The sequence below is a fragment of the Bos mutus genome, chromosome 21 (genome assembly GCF_027580195.1).
Source record: "Bos mutus isolate GX-2022 chromosome 21, NWIPB_WYAK_1.1, whole genome shotgun sequence".
Classification (NCBI taxonomy): domain Eukaryota; kingdom Metazoa; phylum Chordata; class Mammalia; order Artiodactyla; family Bovidae; genus Bos; species Bos mutus.
The window spans coordinates 30,964,697-30,986,780 of NC_091637.1; the positions used below are offsets into that span (position 1 = coordinate 30,964,697).

Consider the following 22,084-nt stretch of genomic DNA (forward strand, 5'->3'; position numbering starts at 1 on the left):
ACCACCCATCCTGGTCAGACACCATAGTAACCATGTGTGTGAGTTATTTTACAACAGGAGGTCCTGGTACAGAGCACGGAACTAATAAGCCAGCACTAACCAGAAGAGTTCAGGAAAGGTCAAAAAGAGACACCACGTGTCCAACACCTCCCAGAATCCTTCTTGCTGGCATCCATCTTGGATGAGCAATGTGTGTGTCATTAGGAAGGATTCTGAGTCAGAATGACTGGCCAAAGACAACCCAGAGACTAATCCCATCACCATAAAACCCGAGACTGCGAGCCACATGGCAGAGCAGTCCTCCTGGGTTCCCTTATCCTACTGCTCTCCACTTGGGTGTCCCTTCCCAATAAAGTCTCTTGTTTTGTCAGCACATGTCTCCTCGGACAGTTCATTTCTGAGTGTTAGACAAGAGCCCACTCTTGGGCCCTGGAAGGTGTCCCCCTTCCCACAATAGCACTGTTTCTTGTCAAAGTAGATTTTTAAAACATCTAATCTAAATTCCTCTATGAGGAAAAAATTTGCATTTCTTATTACAAAATGGTAAAATATAATAGTATTTCCCCTAATACACAGGGTCATATTGAGCTGTTTACTTATAGTTTACAGGAAGTAATATGGCTGTTAAAAGTTGGACAAGGAGTCAGAACTTGGGCTTGGGTTCCAGCCCCAGCTATATGATCTTAGACATGTTCCTTAACCTTTCTGTGTCTCAGTTTCCTCAACTGTCACATGAAGATAATTACAGTATCCAATGAGTCAACATATGTAAAGCCTTAGTACAACGTCTGGCTCATAGGCAAGGCCCACAGAAGTGTCATCTGCTCCATCCAAAAAGAAGTAGCAACTGCCACTCTTACTATGATTCCTACTATTACCAGCAGTAAATACAACTGCAGTAAATACAACTGGGTATGAACAGCAGCTCTCACAGAGAAGGATGACTGGAAGCACCGTGGCTAGATATGTAATTACCGGGCTGGGAACTCTGTGCTTTGGCATGTGATATTGGCTACTTAAGGGTTCACTCTTCCCAGGAGCAGAGGCTCCTGAAGACCTTGCTACCAAGAAAGGGGCAGAGACAACAGGCCAGAGATGGGGAGGAAGAAAGTTTAAAGGTGGAATCAGATAGCTTTGTGTTCAAGTTCCAGTTCCTCCTCTAGCAGGTCACACGACTTTAGGTAAATACTTTACATTTACAACTCGGCAAATCACCATGAAGGCACAACTTTCCTTTTCTTTTGCAAACTACAGAAAGAATATGAGAAACACATTTCTGGGTAATGTCAGGGTTCTTCATATATCACAAATTTTCATATTCCTTTCATTTCAAAAACCTAGTACTGATACTAAATATTTCAAATAAAACACTATACACGTGCTCTTAGCAATCTTTCCCTTTTCTAGAAGCATTTTTACCCAGTAATCAGATCTTTTAAAAATACAGTTGAGAATCATGAAGGTATTAAAGACTTCTGAGATACCAAAATTAATGTCATTTAATCACCTGCTCATCTAACATTTGAATATCCAGTATGTCCATGGTCAAAGAAACAGAGATTCTCTGCTTACCGTAAGGACATTTAGACCCTGTAGACTCTGATTTTACAAATAAGTGTAGCAAGCTGTGGCTTACTGGTTTATAGTAGAACCGAAAGAACCATATGAAGGAGAAGTGGTGGCCATTTTAGAGGTAGCAAAGTGAAAGTGAAAGTCACTCGGTCATGTCCGACTCTTTGCAACTCCATGGACTGTACAGTCCATGAAATTCTCCAAGCCAGAATACTAGAGTGGGTAGCCTTTCCCTTCTCCAGGGGATCTTCCCAACCCAGGGATAGAACCCAGCTCTCCTGCATTGCAGGTGGACTCTTCACCAGCTGAGCCACAAGGGAAGCCCAAGAACACTGGATATGGGTAGCCTATCCCTTCTCCAGCGGATCTTCCCGACCCAGGAATCAAACCAGGGTCTCCTGCATTGCAGGCGGATTCTCTACCAACTGAGCTACCAGGGAAGCACAACATGACACTATTCTTGAAGCTCAAGAAAAAAACAGATATAAGAATACTAAAGGCTCTGCAATCTGAGACTCATTGCTTTTACTGGACTCATTTTTTTTGCACTGAAATTATTATTTACTAAAAACAGTATTTAACTTATATGCAGAGTACATCATGAGAAACGCTGGACTGGAAGAAACACAAGCTGGAATCAAGATTGCTGGGAGAAATATCAATCACCTCAGATATGCAGATGACACCACACTTATGGCAGAAAGTGAAGAGGAACTAAAAAGCCTCTTGATGAAAGTGAAAGAGGAGAATGAAAAAGTTGGCTTAAAGCTCAACATTCAGAAAACGAAGATCATGGCATCCGGTCCTATCACTTCATGGGAAATAGATGGGGAAACAGTGGAAACAGTGTCAGACTTTATTTTGGGGGGCTCCAAAATCACTGCAGATGGTGACTGCAGCCAGGAAATTAAAAGACGCTTACTCCTTGGAAGAAAAGTTATGACCAACCTAGATAGCATATTCAAAAGCAGAGACATTACTTTGCCAACAAAGGTCTGTCTAGTCAAGGCTATGGTTTTTCCTGTGGTCATGTATGGATGTGAGAGTTGGACTGTGAAGAAGGCTGAGCGCCGAAGAATTGATGCTTTTGAACTGTGGTGTTGGAGAAGACTCTTGAGAGTCCCTTGGACTGCAAGGAGATCCAACCAGTCCATTCTGAAGGAGATCAGCCCTGGGTGTTCTTTGGAAGGAATGATGCTAAAGCTGAAACTCCAGTACTTTGGCCACCTCATGCGAAGAGTTGACTCATTGGAAAAGACTCTGATGCTGGGAGGGATTGGGGGCAGGAGGAGAAGGGGACGACAGAGGATGAGATGGCTGGATGGCATCACTGACTTGATGGACGTGAATCTGAGTGAACTCCAGGAGTTGGTGATGGACAGGGAGGCCTGGCGTGCTGTGATTCATGGGGTCGCAAGGAGTCGGACACGACTCAGTGACTGAACTGAACTGAAAAACAGTATACCTGTTTATGCTCAAAAAGACAACCTTAAGGTATTAAAAAAAAAAAAAGGCTAAATTATGAGCCGCAACTTATTTGGGGTGGGGTGCAGAGAAAAAATGATGAAAACTAACACTTCTTAGGGTTTTCTTCTATGCCAAGTATTTAAGCATTTTCCTTATACCATACGATTTGGAGAAGGAAATGGCAACCCACTCTAGTATTCTTGCCTGTAAAATCCCATGGATGGAGGAGCCTGATAGGCTACAGTCCGTGGGGTCGCAAAGAGTTGGACACGACTGAGCGACTTCACTTTCACTTCGCTTATACCATCACATTTAATTTTTGCAGATTAACATCTCAAAGGTCAGAGACAGCAGTTAACACATCCAAGTTTCACAGCTATAGTTAAAGAGCTGGGATTAGAACCTGAGTTTGTTAGACTCTAAAGCCACGTGCTTTCTCTTACCCCACACCAACTTCCCACTGGCCATCTCTTTTTCTGAGAATTCTGGAGAAACTGTCTCTAGTGGAAGGAGGTGAAAACTGATCATGGGTCAAACACTGCCTTTCTGATGTCTTTTCCATTAAAAGTTCTTAATTAATAAGAACTTTACTCGTGACCAAAGAGCATGAAAATATTTTATTTAAAGATTGTTGGAATAATTATGAATGAAATATACTAAGCCTCTTATTCAGAAACCATAAATGTGGTTCAGGGACCAAACGTCACTTCTTCATCAGTCCCCTAAAATAAGCTCAATCAAGGTCAAGTAAATCAGATATATGTTTACACTATTTTTATATTCTTTGTTCACAGCTGACAACTTTTGATTTTTCTCTTCTATTGGGGATTTCTGCTTAATTTTAGAAACACCATTTTACCAGTTTCTTATAAATTAAACACAATGCAAAAATTTCTCTAACAATTTGCCAATTATACGAAGAACCCTTGTAGTCTGCAGGAGCCAAGGAGCTCTCCTCCTTGTTAGGAGCCAAGCCCCATTTGTTAGGCTCGTCATGGTGAACCCTGGGACCAGGTACCCGAGTCCAAAGGCCCTCACTGTACTGAAGTTTTCTTTTTCTCACCCTGATTTCTTATTTTCCAACAGTCTCAGCTCCTCACCTCATCAGATTTCCCCCCAAATCTGTTTTTCTCTCTAATTTCCTCATTTAACATTGATCCTTTCACTGTTGAGAATAGTTTTCTTTTGCTTTGGTGAAGACTTTGTCTCATCAGGACATCATTTTACTCAAACGGTCACAGAAGCTTTCCCCATCCTTCTACATAGATTTTTCTTCTGCTAGTTTTAAAATCATTTTACTGCAATGTTTAATAGGAAACTGATGTTTCATCTAAGAATTTCAAAACTGCCTGAATTAAGGTATGAAAGGGCTTATCTTCAGTTAGACAAAAGGTTCTTTCTATTCTTCAAGAATGAGACTTGATAAAGAGAAACTTTAAGGAGAAGGTACCTAACACGGTAGAGGCCATTCTATTCAGAGCAGCACTCTGCACTGCTGTCTTTGTCTGGCTGGCTATCACTGTTACTTGCCAGAGGTAAAGTAACTCATTAGCGGCCTGCTCTTCTGGGACACTGAGTAGATGAAGTGCATATCGAGAGTTCTGATATACGCTTAAACCCTAACACTTGAGTTTGAACTTCCTTCTAACACTGCTGCTGGGCCAAGGGCACACTGCACGTTCAGGGGCCTGTCCTTTAGGAAAGGTGTTCTAGCAACATCCTCCCCTCCCCCCACCCACTGTCTATTGCACACCTGGTTTACCTGAGTCTGGAACACATTCCATCCTGGGGTGGGTGGTCTGTGGAGGGCAGGGGAAGGTTACCTTCCCAGCATGCAGCCGTGCGTGTGACTTTACCACCTGCTGGAATGTGCCAGGCTTGGCCTGGGAAAAATCAGAGCTATGTAGCTTTTGGCTCCTTTCAATTTGTCACTTCTGAGGCAGAAATCTATAAGCCACAGTTTCTCTTCAATGGATGCAAGGTATTTCCTTTAGTATATTTCTTTAGGATACACTGGTGTGGTCATTATCTTACTCTCACAGAAGCAGCAAACTATAAGTTGATTTCATGTACATACAGTTATTAAATTTCTCCTTCCTCTCAAAAAACATTTGGCCCTCTCAAAATCTGCAGATATTTCATATAGTTTTAGATTTAGAAAGAAACTTAGAATCAGATTGTTTCATTTTATAGTTGAGGAAATCATGGTCCAGGGGAGAAAGAGATTTTCCTAAAAAGAAAGAAACCATCAGGGCTGAAATTAGTACTGTTCTCTAAACCTACTCCAAGGAGAAACCCAATATCTATAGGGCCAAGTCCTGAAGCAAAGTGTTTTAGCAAAATTAAATTAAGTCACTATCACTTTTAAAAGACGAGCTCATATTCTTTTTTCCCCCCAATACCTCCTACCATGCTTCAAAAACTTCCTACATTCTTTTTTGCAACCCAGAAAGATGCTTTTATTAGTAGTATAAATCTATCCCTCTGTAATATGATTCCATGAGAGACAAAATTAACTTGGTAATCAGTGGTAATACTATCCAACTAATTTTCAGTATTGTGAAGTTGGGTTTAAGTATTTTTAAGTTGTACAGTGTGTTCACAATGGTTGGAATATGAATTAAACTCACTAAGAACCAAAAGGAGATTGTTTAGAAAGCTCCTACCAAGTCAGTGTCAGAGTATAAGGGGAAAAAAAAAAAAAGGCAAAAAAACGTAGAAGGGCTCCAGCATCAGACACGGGTTTCCGCGCTGTTGGCACCATTTTACTTCCTTAGCTAAACTGTCTTCAGACACACAGCAGTCTGCACCACTGATATTTCATAAAACATCTACGCTCATGTTACATTATGACATGCTATGTTATAAAAATAGAAGTCACGAAAGATATTTACCCTGATGATTTACTTGGCTTGAAAGCACGAAAAGAAATTACATAGGAATGGCTAATAGTTTTCTAACATTATGTTTTAAAAATTCCACAAACAATATTAAGACAGTATTAGAGGATGTTGTATTTTATCCCAAATACATTTGTATTTTTAATACATTTATGTCTTTCAGACTATACATTTTATGCAGTCAAAATCCTAAATAAAATAATTTTAGCAAACTCTATAGTACATGCCTTAGTGGTCTTGATGGTTGGAAATTTCTTTGCTATTAACGTTGAATCATATCATTCTTCTACTCAAAAGAATCCCTGGCTTCTTATCTTCTGCAAAGTTAAAGTCCAAAAATGCATAATGGCCAAAGAGCCCCTTCCTGAGATACTTCTTCAGTAATCTTTCTAAATTCATGTGCTCCACTCTGCTGGCTCTTGCTCTATCATCTCTTCTGCTTGAATACTCTTCTACCAGGTATCCTCATGACTCACTCCCCCTCTTCTGCTAGTTCTCTATTCAAATGCCACCTTATCTATAAGCCTTCCCAGACTACCTCTTTAAAAGTTACAGCCTTCTCCAGCAAACCCAATTCCCTTTCCTGTTTACTCAAGCTTTATTTTTCTCCCACTGCAATGGTCACCTTCTGAACTATTATGTATTGATATTTCCTCTCTCCCAAAGCTAGAATATAAGCTCCACGAGGGCGAGATTTTGTTTTGTTCACTGGTCTGTTCCTGGCACCTAAAACAACTTCCTGGGCTTCCCTGGTGGCTCAGATGGTAAAGCGTCTGCCTGCAATGCGGGGGACCCGGGTTCAATCCCTGGGTCATGAAGATCCCCTGGAGGAGGGCATGGTAACCTGCTCTAGTACTCTTGCCTTAAAAGTTCCACTGACAGAGGAGCCTGGCAGGCTACAGTTATGGGGTCGCAAAGAGTTGGACACGACTGAGCGACCTCACTTTCTTTCTGTTCCTGGCGCCTTTCTGTTCCATACACAACACTGGTTATGTGTATGTGTGCTTGGTCGCTAAGCTATGTCTGACTCTTTGTGACCCCATGGACTATAGCCCACCAGGCTCCTCTGTCTATGGGATTTCCCAGGCAAGAATACTGGAATGGGTTGCCATTTCCTTCTCCAGGAGGTCTTCTCTATCCAGGGATTGAACCTCCATCTCCTGCACTGGCAGGTGGATTCTTTACCCACTGAGTCACTTGGGAAGCCCGCTGACTATGTAGAAGGTGTTAGAAAAATATCTTGTTGAATGCACTTAGACACTGATTTTCAATTAAAAAGATATTATTGGTATACCTGTGGCGGATTCATTTTGATGTTTGGCAAAACTAATACAATATTGTAAAGTTTAAAAATAAAATAAAATAAAATAAATAAAAAAAAAAAGAAAGCCAGGTCAGGAAAAAAAAAAAAAAAGATATTGTTGTAACTTATTCAAGAGTTAAAAATAAAACCAGCACTTAAAAATCAAAAATGTACAATATGCAGTCACCCTGGATGAATCTGTAAAGTGAGTAGAAGGCAGAAAGGAATTTGCCCATCACCCCCTTCTCCATGCAGTCTTCTACTTCTTCACCTCTTACTCCTGCTTCAGTTGCTGCACTCTACGGGGTATGTCTTCTATCTCCCCCACCTGCCAACATAAGTCATGTGCTTCACTGCAGTCTCCAAATACCCTGTGCACATTCTGCTTTATTGTAGCACAAACAGCAGTGCATTTTAAATGTCTCTTATCTGTCTTTTCTGGGCTTTCCTGGTGACTTAGCGCTGAAGAATTTACCTACTAATGCAGGAGACCTGGATTCGATCCCCTAGAGAAGAAAATGGCAACCCACTCCAGTATTTTTGCCTGGGAAATCCCATGTACAGAGAAGCCTGGCAGGCTACAGTCCATGGGTTGCAAAGAGTCGGACACGACTTAGTAACTAACAACAATAGCAATCTGTCTTTTCTACTGGACTGCAAGCTATTTGTCTCTGCAATTAAGGTGCCTACTATCTACCTGGTGCTTTTAGAGGTTTGTGGAATGAAAGAATGAGTAGGTTCTAGAAGCATTTACAAAGCAGTACCGATGTGTTGAGATTACTGTGCTGAGAGCTAGGAGGGTAGGGTCTCATTCTACCTCAGCCATTGTTACCAACATGACCTGTGTGTCCCCAGTCTTTCTGCATAAATTAAGGGCATTTGGCTTTAAAATTTGCTGAGTCTGTTTGAAGTAAGATGATGAGAGGTACTTTAATTCATTAAATGTTTACAGCAACTCTCAAATATATTTATTATTATCCTTATTGTGCAAGTGAGAAAACAGGCTCAGACAGGTAAAACAACTTGAACAAGCTTGTGAAGTCAGTAAATGATAACACAGCTTCTCAAATTCAGAACGCCTGATTTCATGTATAGTGATTTATCCCAACATCACTGTTTCTTTCCTAGTAGGAGGATGGAATGGTTAATCTCTAAGGCCTCTTTTTATTCTCAGTGTCTATGATTCTGTAGGTCTAATTTATGATCATGAAATTATTCAAATAAAGCCATCTATCTGGAATATGAATAGTGGGTTTCCTTTGGAGAAGGCAATGGCACTCCACTCCAGTACTCTTGCCTGGAGAATCCCATGGATGGAGGAGCCTGGTAGGCTGCAGTCCATGGGATCGCTAAGAGTCGGACATGACTGAGCGACTTCACTTTCACTTTTCTCTTTCATGCACTGGAGAAGGAAATGGCAACCCACTCCAGTATTCTTACCTGGAGAATCAATCCCAGGGACGGCAGAGCCTGGTGGGCTGCTGTCTATGGGGTCGCACAGAGTTGGACACGACTGAAACGACTTAGCTTAGCTTAGCTTATGCCCTCCTCCAGGGGATTTTACAGACCCAGGGATCGAACCTGCAACTCTTATGTCTCCTAAATTGGTAGGAAGGTTCTTTATCACTAGTGCCACCTGGGAGGCCCCCCCTTACTCTACATATCCATTACCAAAACCTATCAATTTTAAGGGCTTCCCCAGTGGCTCAGAGGTAAAGAATCTGCCTGCGATGCAGAAGATGCAAGAGATGCGGGTTCGATCCCTGGGGTGGGAAGATCCTCTGGAAGAGGGCATGGCAACCCATTCCAGTATTCTTGCCTGGAGAATCCCATGCACAGAGGTGCCTGGCAGGCTACACAGTCCACAGTGTCGCAAAGAGTCAGACGCAACTGAAGTAACTCAGCATAGACACACCCCAATTCTACATCCTGAATATTTCTTGACTCCATTTTCATGGCCATACTTATAGTAGTCCAAGTCATCATAATCTTTCTTACAGACTACTCTGACAATCTAATTGGTTTCTCTGCATTCATATTTGTTCCCCCAAAGTCCATTTCTGATTGTACCTGACACCCTTCCAGAGTGTACATTTATGACTAAAGTCAGAAACTTAACTGAACCTACAAAGTCCAGCTTTGGCCCCAATCTACCTCACTTGCCCAAATTGATTCCCTTCACTTCTTGCTCACGAGGATCTAGCCTCAATGGCCTTTCTTTGGTTCCCTGAATTCCATAAGCTCTTTTCCACCTCAGGGTTCTCTCAGGAGCTATTCTCTCTGCCTAGATTATCCTCTCACCTCCCCTTCTGCCTAGCTAACAGGCAAAAACTAAAGCCTCAGGATTTTAATGTAAACGTGACTTCTTCTGGGAGGCCTTTCTTGACCCTCCTGACTTGGTCAGTCCCCATTTACGCTTTCCTAGTGTACCTTGTACACGTTCTTTTTGCATGTGTCACAACGCTAATCACGTAATTAATCTCATGATGCCTACTTCCCATACCTGGTAAAACAGAAGCTCTGTGAAGACTGGGACAAATGTGCTTCATACACTGTTCTACCCCTCGTAACTAATGTTCAGTTCCTCATATATGTACTTAACAAGTGTTTTTAAAAGACTACAAAATTCTTTGAGAATGGTACTATTGTTTACCCCCAAATTATAGGTGAGAAAATTGAGTTTTAGAGAAGCAAAGAAATTGGTTCAAAATTAGAAGTTAGCTAATTATGGAGTTAGAATTTGTATCCAGGTAGTCTGATTCCAGAGGCTGGGCTATATCACCTTCTAAGGTATATGAGACAATTATCATGAGGCATCTACTCTTTTAACCCATTTTTGTCTTTTAAAAAGTTGGGGCAAAATACATGTAACACAAAATTTACCCTCTTCACCACGTTTAAGCGCACAGTTCAGTGGTAATAAATACATTCACATTTCTGTGCAACTATCGCCACCATCCATCCCCTTAATTCTTTTCATCTTGCAAACCTGAAACTCTATACCCACGAAACAATAACTCTCCATTCTCTCCTTCCCAGGGCCTCTGGGAACCAACATTCAACATTCTGTCTTTATAATTTTGACTACGCTAAGCACCTCATGTAAGTGGAATCACACAGTATTCTGTCTTTGTGTGACTGGCTTCCTTCACTAAGCATAATATCCTCAGAGTTCATGCATGCTGAAGTGCACAGCAGAATTTCCTTCTAAACTTTTGAAGGCTGAATAACACTCCCCTGTATGGATATACCACAACTTTATTTATCCACTCATTCATTGATGAGCATTCGGGTTTGTTTCCACATTTTATCTACTGTGAATAATGTTGCTATGAATATATGAATATCTTTTCAAAAAGATTCTTATTGCAAGTCTTTTTGGTATATACTCAGAAGCAAAATTACTGGACCATATGGTAATTTTATTTTTAGTTTTGTCAAGAATGAGTTCCTTTAGACACTTTAAAGAAAACACCATTTTCTACAATGGTTGTAACCATTTTACATTCCCATCAGCAGTGCACAAGGGTTCCAATTTCTCCATATCTTCACCAAACCATTTGTTTTTTTAATCTTTTTGCCAATGGCCATCCTTATGAATGAATATGAGGTAATATTTCATTTCCCTAATGATTAATGATGTTGAGTATCTTTTCATGTGCTTATTGGTTATTCACATATCTTCTTTGGAGAAACGTCCAAGTCTTTTGACAATATTTTAATTGGGCTTTATTTTGCTGCTGTTGTTACTGAGTTGCAGGAGTTTCCTATATATTCTAGGTATTAATTCCCTATCAGATAAATGATTTGCCAATATTTTCTCCCAGTCTGAAGGCTGCCTCTTTATTATATTCATAGTGTCTTTTGATGCACAAATTAAAAAGAAAATCATTCAGTCCAATATGTCTATTTTCTTTTGTTACCCGTGCCTTTTGTGTCATATACAAGAAATCACTGCCAAATCCAACATCATGAAACCCCTGCCCTATGTTTTTCCATGGGTTTTATTATTTTAGCTTTTATATTTAGTTCCTTGATTCATTTTTGTCTTAGAATCCACCTGCCAATGCCGGAGACACAGGAGATGTGGGTTTGATTCTCGAGTCAGGAAGATCCCCTGGAGAAGAAAATGGCCATCCACTCCAGTATTCTTGCCTAGAAAATCCCATGGACAGAGGTGCCTGGAGAGATACAGTTCATGGGGTCCAAGAGTTGGATATGACTGAGAACGCACACACACGCACACTCCTGGATTACTGTAGTTTTGTAGTTAAATTTGCTTGTTGCTCTGTATCCTGCTACTTTGCTGAATTCATTTACTAGTTCTAACAGTTTTTTTTCATTTGTGTGGAATCTTAAAGGTTCTCTACATATAAGATCATATTAGGAAAAAACAATGATCATTTCTTCCTTTTCAATTTGCATGACTTTTATTTCTGTTTCTTGCCTAACTCCTCTGGCTAGAACTTCAGTACTATGTTGAGTCGAAGCAGTGAGTATGGACACTGCCTGTTTTTGATCTTAGGGGAAAAGCTTTTAGTCTTTCACCACTGAGTATATTGTTTGCTATAGATTTTCATATATGAATTTTATTATGTGAAGATACTTTCCTTCTCTTTCTAGTTTATACAATGGTTTTTCTTTTGACACACAATGGTGCTGTATTTTGTCAAATGCTTTTCTGTAGCAACTGAGATTATCATGTGTATTTCATTCCTTCCTTCTGTTAAGGGGGTGTAATACACTGATTTGTTTTTGTATGTTGAACCAAGCTTGAATTCCAGGAATAAACTGCACTTGGGAGTGGTGTATAATCCTCTTAATATGCTGCTGAATTTGGTTTGGTAGTATTTTCTTGAGGATTTTTAAATCAGTATTCACAAGGGATACTGGTCTGTAGTTTTATTCTTTTGTAGTGTTCTCACAGGCTTTCATAGTAAGTATGCTGGCCTCATAGAATGAGTTAGGAAATGTTCCCTTCTCTTCATTTAGTTTTTTTTTTTTAAAGTTTGAGACGTACAGATAGTAGTTCTTTAAATGTTTGCTAGAATTTGCCAGTGAAACCATCAGGTACAGGGCTTTTCTTTGTTTTAAGAGTTTAAATTGCAGATTCTACCTCCTTAGTTATACGTTATTCAGATTTTCTATTTCTCCATGATTTAGTCTTGGTAGATTTTGTGCTTCTAGGAATTTTTCCATTTCATCTAGGTTATCCAAGTTTTTGGTGTACAACTGTTCACTGTACTTTCTTACCATCCTTTTCATTTTCATAGAATTGGTAGTAATGACCTCACTTTCACTTCTGATTTTAGTAATTTCAGTCTTCTACTTCTTCTCCTAAAAAAAAAAATTGTCCATATAACTAAAGGCTTATTAACTCTGTCAATCTTTTTGAAAAAAATCAACTTTTGGCTTCATTATTTTCTATGTTGTCTGTCCATTCTTTATTTAGCTTTTTTCTTCTCTAAGCTATATTATTTTCTTTGTGTTTAGTTTGTTGTTCTTTTTCTATTTCTTCAAGTTGCAATGTATGTTGTTGATCTGAGATATTTCTTTTTTTTAATACAAGCATTTTTAGCTGTAAAACTCCTCCTCAGAATCACTTCTGCTGGTTCCCTTAAGTTTGGTACTTTTTTCAATTTAGCTATTATGAATGATGCTTCAGTGAACATAAGAGTGCAGATATCTCTTCGAGATACTTATTTTAGTATCTGGAAACATACCCAGAAGTGGGATTTCTAAATCATAAGAATTAAGTATTTTGAAGTCATTTAATTTCTAGTGGACATTTAAAGGACTTTCTGGAATACAGCCTAGTAAATGGCAAGAGACCAACACAGCCTAAATAAAAGTCAAACAGAACAGAAAAGAGTATTTCATTTGCTGTGATGGAGGTGTCAGGAGTGAGAAGAGTAAGAGGTACAATGAGGAGAATAAATGTGCATCATAAACGGAATGTTGGGCTTATTCTGCTGCTGCTGCTAAGTCGCTTCAGTTGTGTCTGACTCTGTGCGACCCCATGGACTGCAGCCTACCAGGCTTCTCTGTCCATGGGATTCTCCAGGCAAGAACACTGGAGTGGGTTGCCATTTCCTTCTCCAATGCATGAAAGTGGAAAGTGAAAGTGAAGTTGCTCAGTCATGTCTGACTCTTAGCGACCCCATGGACTGCAGCCTCCTCCATCCATGGGATTTTCCGGGCAAGAGTACTGGAATGGGGTGCCATTGCCTTCTCCGTTGGGCTTATACACACCTGCATATCTAACGAGGTCCTGTGATGATTTGTAAGGCAGCACAGAGCAGCAAGGCAAGATGTTGAAAGAATGTTGGACTATGAAGCTCGAAGAAATACGACTGGGTGAATTGGCATTTGTTTTTTTTAACTCTTTAATATAAAATAATTACAGATTAATTGGAAACTGAAAATAAAAGTATAGAGTAGTTCTATATACATGTCCCAGTTTCCTCCAATGATAACATTTTATAACTATTGTTGCTCAGTCACTAAATCATGTCTGACTCTTTGTAACTCCATGGACTGTAAGCCTACCACACTTCTCTGTCCACGGGATTCTCATTCAGGCTCTTGGTTGGATGACTGATTTTTTAAATTATATCTTTGATGTCTTGGGTATTACATTTTAAGACTCCAGATCTTATTTAAATTGTGCATTTTAAAAGGCTTTTTCTGGGACTGTGTTGGTTTGGGGTCAGGCGTACCACCTTGTCACTGTCAGGTGGGGACAGAAGTGCAGGTTCCCTGGTGGGCCTTCATTGACACCCTTGGTGAGAATGATGGCCCATGACTGTCAGGCTCTTCACTTAGCTCTCCACTGACACCCCACTGGCTTGCTGGTTTGGGGAGGCAGAGGCAGATGTTACGGCTCCCCATAACGCCTCCACAGGAGGGTTACCACCGGAAGGTGTAAGGGTGGTGGGACTTGTTACTAGAGGAAGGTGGTAAGTCCTGGCATCCTATTTGGCCCTTTCTGATCCACTCTGGTGAGAAAGAGAAAGAGGGAGTCTCACTATTTCTGGGTGAGGTGAAAATTCAAGCTCTCAGCATGGTCTGTACTGACCCTGGTGGGAGGCTGTGTTGTCTCTAAGTCATGTCAAACTCTTTGTGACCCCAAGGACTGTAGCCTACCACACTTCTCTGTCCACAGGATTTCACAGGCAAGAATACTAGAGTGTGTTGCCATTTCCTTCTCCATGAGATCTTTTTGACCCAGGGATTGAACCTGCATCTCCTGCTTGGCAGGTGGATTCTTTACCACTGAGGCACCTGGGAAGCTCCCTGGGGGGAAGAGAGGGGCTAATTACTGCTAGATGATGATTAAAATCCCAGTTTTCCATTCAGCCCTCTCTGAAACCACCATGGTAGAAGGGTACAGCCTGAGTGCTTAACCCCTTTTTAAGGCCTCTGATTCTTCCAGAGAGTAATATCCACTGTCACTAAGCAGGGATTTTCCTTACAGTGGTAACAGAAGTAGTGAAAGAGGCAGTAGGGAGCATAAGAGCAGTTAACATGAGCACTTAACAATGTGAGATACCAATGCTAATGGCTTCACTCAGTTCATCTCACTTATCCAAGCCAGGCTTTTCACAAACTGTGAACTTCCAGATGTTCAAGCTGGTTTTACAAAAGCCGGAGGAACCAGAGATCAAATTGCCAACATCTGCTGGATCATCAAAAAAGCAAGAGAGTTCCAGAAAAACATCTATTTCTGCTTTATTGACTATGCCAAAGCCTTTGACTGTGTGGATCACAATAAACTGTGGAAAATTCTTCAAGAGATGGGAATACCAGACCACCTGACCTGCCTCTTGAGAAACCTGTATGCAGGTCAGGAAGCAACAGTTAGAACTGGACATGAACAACAGACTGGTTTCAAATAGGAAAAGGAATACGTCAAGGCTGTATACTGTCACCCTGCTTATTTAACTTCTATGCAGAGTACATCATGAGAAACGCTGGGCTGGAGGAAGCACAAGCTGGAATCAAGACTGCCGGGAGAAATATCAATAACCTCAGATATGCAGATGACACCACCCTTATGGCAGAAGGGCATAACATTCTATGCAGATGTACTTTTCACAGAAATTAAATAAGCAGGGTAACTATATACAGGCTTGACACCACCCTTATGGCAGAAGACTTCCCTGGTGGCTCAGATGGTAAAGTGTCTGCCTACAATGCAGGATACCCGGGTTCAAACCCTGGGTCGGGAAGATCTCCTGGAGAAGGAAATGGCAACCCACTTCAGTATTCTTGCCTGGAAAATCCCATGGACAGAGGTGCCTGGTAGGCTACAGTTGATGGGATCACAAGAGTTGGACATGACTGACCAACTTCACTTTCAATTTCACTTATGGCAGAAAGTGAAGAAGAACTAAAGAGCCTCTTGATGAAAGTGAAGGAGGAGAGTGAAAAAGCTGGCTTAAAGCTCAACATTCAGAAAACTAAGATCATGGCATCCGGTCCCATCAGATCAGATCAGTCGATCAGTCGTGTCCAACTCTTTGTGACCCCATGAATTGCAGCACGCCAGGTCTCCCTGTCCATCACAAACTCCCAGAGTTCACTCAGACTCACGCCCATCGAGTCAGTGATGCCATCCAGCCATCTCATCCTCTGGCGTCCCCTTCTCCTCTTGCCCCCAATCCCTCCCAGCATCAGAGTCTTTTCCAATGAGTCAACTCTTCGCATGAGGTGGCCAAAGTACTGGAGTTTCAGCTTCAGCATCATTCCTTCCAAAGAAATCCCAGGGCTGATCTTCTTCAGAATGGACTGGTTGGATCTCCTTGCAGTCCAAGGGACTCTCAAGAGTCTTCTCCAACACCACAGTTCAAAAGCATCAATTCTTCGGCGCTCAGCCTTCTTCACAGTCCAACTCTCACATCCATACATGACCACTGGAAAAACCATAGCCTTGACTAGACAGACCTTTGTTGGCAAAGTAATGTCTCTGCTTTTAAATATGCTGTCTAGGTTGGTCATAACTTTCCTTCCAAGGAGTAAGCGTCTTTTAATTTCCTGGCTGCAGTCACCATCTGCAGTGATTTTAGAGCCCAGAAAAATAAAGAAGTCTGACACTGTTTCCACTGTTTCCCCATCTATTTCCCATGAAGTGATGGGACTGGATGCCATGATCTTCGTTTTCTGAATGTTGAGCTTTAAGCCAACTTTTTCACTCTCCACTTTCACTTTCATCAAGAGGTTTTTTAGTTCCTCTTCACTTTCTGCCATAAGGGTGGTGTCATCTGCATATCTGAGGTTATTGATATTTCTCCCAGCAATCTTGATTCCAGCTTGTGTTTCTTCCAGTCCAGCGTTTCTCATGATGTACTCTGCATAGAAGTTAAATAAGCAGGGTGACAGTATACAGCCTTGACGTACTCCTTTTCCTATTTGAAACCAGTCTGTTGTTCATGTCCAGTTCTAACTGTTGCTTCCTGACCTGCATACAGGTTTCTCAAGAGGCAGGTCAGGTGGTCTGGTATTCCCATCTCTTCCAGAATTTTCCACAGTTTATTGTGATCCACACAGTCAAAGGCTTTGGCATAGTCAATAAAGCAGAAATAGATGTTTTTCTGGAACTCTCTTGCTTTTTCCATGATCCAGAGGATGTTGGCAATTTGATCTCTGGTGCCTCTGCCTTTTCTAAAACTAGCTTGAACATCAGGAAGTTCATGGTTCACATATTCCTGAAGCCTGGCTTGGAGAATTTTCAGCATTACTTTACTAGCGTGTGAGATGAGTGCAATTGTGCAGTAGTTTGAGCATTCTTTGGCATTGCCTTTCTTTGGGATTGGAATGAAAACTGACCTTTTCCAGTCCTGTGGCCACTGCTGAGCTTACCACATTTGCTGGCATATTGAGTGCAGCACTTTCACAGCATCATCCTTCAGGATTTGGAATAGCGCAACTGGAATTCTATCACCTCCACTAGCTTTGTTCGTAGTGCTGCTTTCTAAGGCCCATTTGACTTCACATTCCAGGATTTCTGGCTCTAGGTCAGTGATCACACCATCGTGATTATCTGGGTCGTGAAGATCCTTTTTGTACAGTTCTTCTGTGTATTCTCGCCATCTGTTCTTAATATCTTCTGCTTCTGTTAGGTCCATACCATTTCTGTCCTTTATCGAGCCCATCTTTGCATGAAATGTTCCTTTGGCATCTCTGATTTTCTTGAAGAGGTCTCTAGTCTTTCCCATTCTGTTGTTTTCCTCTATTTCTTTGCATTGACCGCTGAAGAAGGCTTTCTCACCTCTTCTTGCTATTCTTTGGAACTCTGCATTCAGATGTTTATATCTTTCCTTTTCTCCTTTGCTTTTCACTTCTCTTCTTTTCACAGCTATTTGTAAGGCCTCCCCAGAGAGCCATTTTGCTTTTTTCTTTTCCATGGGGATGGTCTTGATCCCTGTCTCCTGTACAATGTCATAAACCTCATTCCATAGTTCATCAGGCACTCTATCTATCAGATCTAGGCCCTTAAATCTATTTCTCACTTCCACTGTATAATCATAAGGGATTTGATTTAGGTCATACCTGAATGGTCTAGTGGTTTTCCCTACTTTCTTCAATTTAAGTCTGAATTTGGCAATAAGGAGTTCATCACTCCATGACTCCATCACAGTCCCATCACTCCATGGCAAGCAGATGGGGAAACAATGGAAACAGTGGCTGACTTTATTTTCTTGGGCTCCAAAATCACTGCAGATGGTGATTGCATCCATGAAATTAAAAGATGCTTACTCCTTGGAAGGAAAGTTATGACCAACCTAGACAGCATATTCAAAAGCAGAGACATTACTTTACCAACAAAGGTCTGTCTAGTCAAGGCTATGGTTTTTCCAGTAGTCATGTATGGATGTGAGAGTTGGACTATAAAGAAAGCTGAGTGCCAGAGAATTGATGCTTTTGAACTGTGGTGTTGGAGAAGACTCTTGAGTCCCTTGGACTGCAAGGAGATCCAACCATTCTATCCTAAAGGAGATCAATCCTGAATATTCATTGGAAGGATTGATGCTGAAGCGGAAACTCCAATACTTTGGCCACCTGATGCAAAGAGCTGACTCATTTCAAAAGACCCTGATGCTGGGAAAGTTTGAGGGCAGGAGGAGAAGGGGACGACAGAGGATGAGATGGCTGGATGGCAGCACCCACTCAATGGACATGAGTTTGGGTAGGCTCCGGGATTTGTTGATGGACAGGGAGGCCTGGTGTGCTGGAGTTCGTAGAGTCGCAAAGAGTCGGACACCACTAAGCGACTGAACTGAACCCAGATGGTATCCCCACACAGCAGCACTGCCACTCCTGTTTTCAGACAAGAAAGCTAGGGTTTAGAGAGACTATCACGGTAGGTTCAAGATTTCAATCCAGGCAGTCTCACTGCTAAGCCTGGGCCTTAAACTACTTTACAGTACTGTAGTGAGGATTAATTAAGGTGACATGTGAAAGTGTTTGAAAATTAGAAGGCACTAAACAAGTGTGAGGAAATTTTTATTACCACTTTTCAGAGTAGTCTGACAAGTGACCACAATTAGATAAATGAAAATTCAGGTTTCATCCAATGCTAATGAATCATTTAAACACTGTCTCCCATTGTAGTAGCTACCCAAAAGACAATGCTTCATATTCTGCAAAAGCTGCAAAGCTCCTCTTAATCAAAGTTTTAAAGGTAGAACTTTAGGGAAATATATATACAGACTATTTTCCCATAGGTCTTTTTACACTTTGCACATATAGAAATGGTAGCTGAGTTTTGGGTTAATCTCTTTAGATAGGTTTAAATAAAAGATGTGAGGAGAGAGATGTTACAGATAATCACTGAGCCATGTTACCCACTTCATAGGAAGGAGATTAAGTTCTGGAGGAATCCCTTAGGTTACAGAAATAGTTGTATGTAGATCATGAAGCAGACAAATTCATGTGAAAAGGAAATGTCTGTCATTCACATTTCAACTATATTTGAAATGACATTATAGTTCTCTAAAGCACATGAGCTTATGATTCTTTCGTTCATTTATCAAACATTTTCACAATACTACATCCTAGAGCTCTGTGATAAGCTCAATGGATGAAAATAAAAGCAGTCTTGCTTTCAAAAGTTTACAGGTAAGTAAAGAATAATTAGAATTCCATGCAGTAAGTACAACCCCAGAAGTAATCTCTATGAGGACTGGCACAAGGAACACCATGAGAAGGAGGTAACTCCTGAGCTGAGTCTCACTGAAGAGAAGAGCTTAGTGAAAAGAGCTTGGTGGGGTGGTGGGGGGGGGCAGTAGCATACACAAAAGAATATAGCGTGAAAGAAGGCCTGGAAGAGTGCAGACACTCAGAGAGCTGCAGGTTGCTGGGTGTAGCCAGAGCAGCAGGAAATGAGACTATAGGACCACATGCCTGGTGTGCTTCATTAAGGATTTTGGCTCTTAATCTTGGAGGTGATGGGTGAGCCAAAGAAGGATTCATTTTAGACACAGGACTCTTGTCATAACATGGTGTTATGGTAGAGATTAAAACTGAAGGCAAGGAAGGTGGCTACCATATTGCTACAAATGAGACATGATGGGGGCTACAGAATAATCTGATTAATTGCATATTTGGTGAATGGGGAGGAAGAGGAGTTAAGGGGAAGTATGGTTTCAAAACATTCCCTAGGTTTTTGGCACAGATGGTAGTGTTATTTAGCAGGATGGTAAAGGGGGGAGGACAGGCCCAGTTTTTGGCATGCTAAATTTCAGGAGGGCTTCCCTGGTGGCTCAGAGGTAAAGAATCCACCTGCCAATGTAGGAGACACAGGTTCGATCCCTGGGTTGGGAAGATCTTCTGGAGGAGGGCATGGCAACCCATTCCAGTATTCTTGTCTGGAGAATCCCGTGGACAGAGAAGCCTGGAGGGCTACAGTCCATAGGGTCCCAAAGACTCAGACATGACTTAGCAACTAAACGATAGTAATACAATAAAGCTGATGATGCTGGCATTTTACAAATGATAGCTTAACATTTGGAAACTTGGTCAAAAACACATGCAGGGATGAAACAGAGAAAAATACAAGTGCCAGTTTCAGGATGGGTATTCTGATCCAACATAGAAGCCGCATATTCCCAAGTTAATTATCAGCGACAACAGGTAGTTTTCAGAAATATGTCATTTGTTTTTCTAAAAATACCTGTCAAACATCTATCAAACCATATGTGAAATGCACAATTAAAAAACAGGTTTTGGTCTTCCTCTTTCACAGCATTCATTTGGGAAACAAATCCCCACTGACATTTCTCACTGCACGCAGTAAACCTCAAAGGAAGGGACAGTAAGTGTGATTTGACAAAAGTCTTCTACACAGTCTGATCTGCATGCCCACACCTTAGATGAGACTTCTTCCAGGAAGGCAAGTCATTTCAATTCAGTCAGTGCTTATCAAAGTGCCTCAGGATGCCCAACACAAGGTGTGGAGGCAAAAGCAATGGGTATTAGGCTAGCTCCCTCCACTAACTTTGTATGTGACCTTGCATGAGTTATTTAACCTTTTTAAGTCTGTTCTCTCACCTGAAACTTGAAAGGGCTGGCTGTATGAGAGAATCCTTAAAGATCTTTATAGTTCTTGATATTTTATGATTTGTTGACAAGCAGGTCTAAGGATGCTGAATTGGACATTCTTTTCTCTATACCTGATGATTTTCAAGAGCCCATTCAAGTGTTCCTTCCAAGCCTCCTGCTCCATTCCCACTTGCCTAATTTCTACTTAGGTTTAGCTTCCAACAATTCCTCAGTGAGGCCTTCTCCAACTTTCCTCTTAGGAAGGAATCTCTCCTTCCTCTGAACCTTCAGAACATCCAGTTCTTTGCTCTGCTTATGGCACTCTTTGCTTTGGCATTCGTGTCTCATTTTACAAGACTAGAGGATGGCAAACTTTTTCTATAAAGGGATAGAGAGCAAATATTTTATGCTTTGCAGTCATACAGTATCCATCAAAACCACTCAACTCTACCACTGCAGGGAGAAAGCAGTCATATGCAACAGATGAATGTGACTGTGTTTCAATAAAACTTTATTTACAAACAGGTGATGGTTTGGCCTATAGTCCTAGCTTGTTGACCTCTGCATTAAGACTATGATTTCCTGAAAGCAAGCTCCACACCATAGTGTCTCTGATTTCTAGTGATGCCTAGTATAACATATTTTTGCCTAAACAAGGCACACAAGTAAATGGAATAAATTACATATGCTTAAAACAAAAGAGAAAACCAATAGCCATTCCCTCTATGTTATTCATATTAACAACAAAAAAAGACAAAATGAATATAAAAGCATATAAAGATGGTGTACTAGCTTTTTCACCCTTCACTAATGTAATCAGTGTCTTTACACTGCTGCCTCTTAAACAGTACTTCTCCCCTTCTAAGTCTAGGGCAAAAAGTTAAATTTCCCTCAGCTTACAGTGCCAAAAGCTAAAGACCCTTCTGTATGGAAACAAAGGCACGCTTCTCACAATTCTTGTTTTGAAACATGTCAGGCTGTTAGAAAAGCCAAAGAATATTAAAAAATGAACTATACTCTTTACCTAGATTCATCAGCTGATAGCATTTTGCTACATCTTCAAAGGCACATTTTATTTTATTTTTTTTTGCATTTGTATACATGGATATGGCATAATTTATAAATGATGGAAGATTATCACTTCTTTATCAAACTCTATGTCAATTATTTCTTTTTCTTATTTCATGATTGAATATAAACTCCAGTATAATGTTAAGGAAAGGGAAAGAGCTTAAAAATAAATTTTACTGTAAACTTCACTATTTTAAGTGCATCTTTCAGTAAGTTTTCACAGATGTAT

General features: G+C 40.9%; 1 protein-coding gene across 3 annotated transcripts in view; it reads right to left on the reverse strand.

Annotated features, from left to right (window-relative positions):
- Positions 1–22,084, reverse strand: part of SCAPER (S-phase cyclin A associated protein in the ER) — a 419,624-nt gene that overhangs the window by 87,053 nt on the left and 310,487 nt on the right. The window lies entirely within an intron of this gene.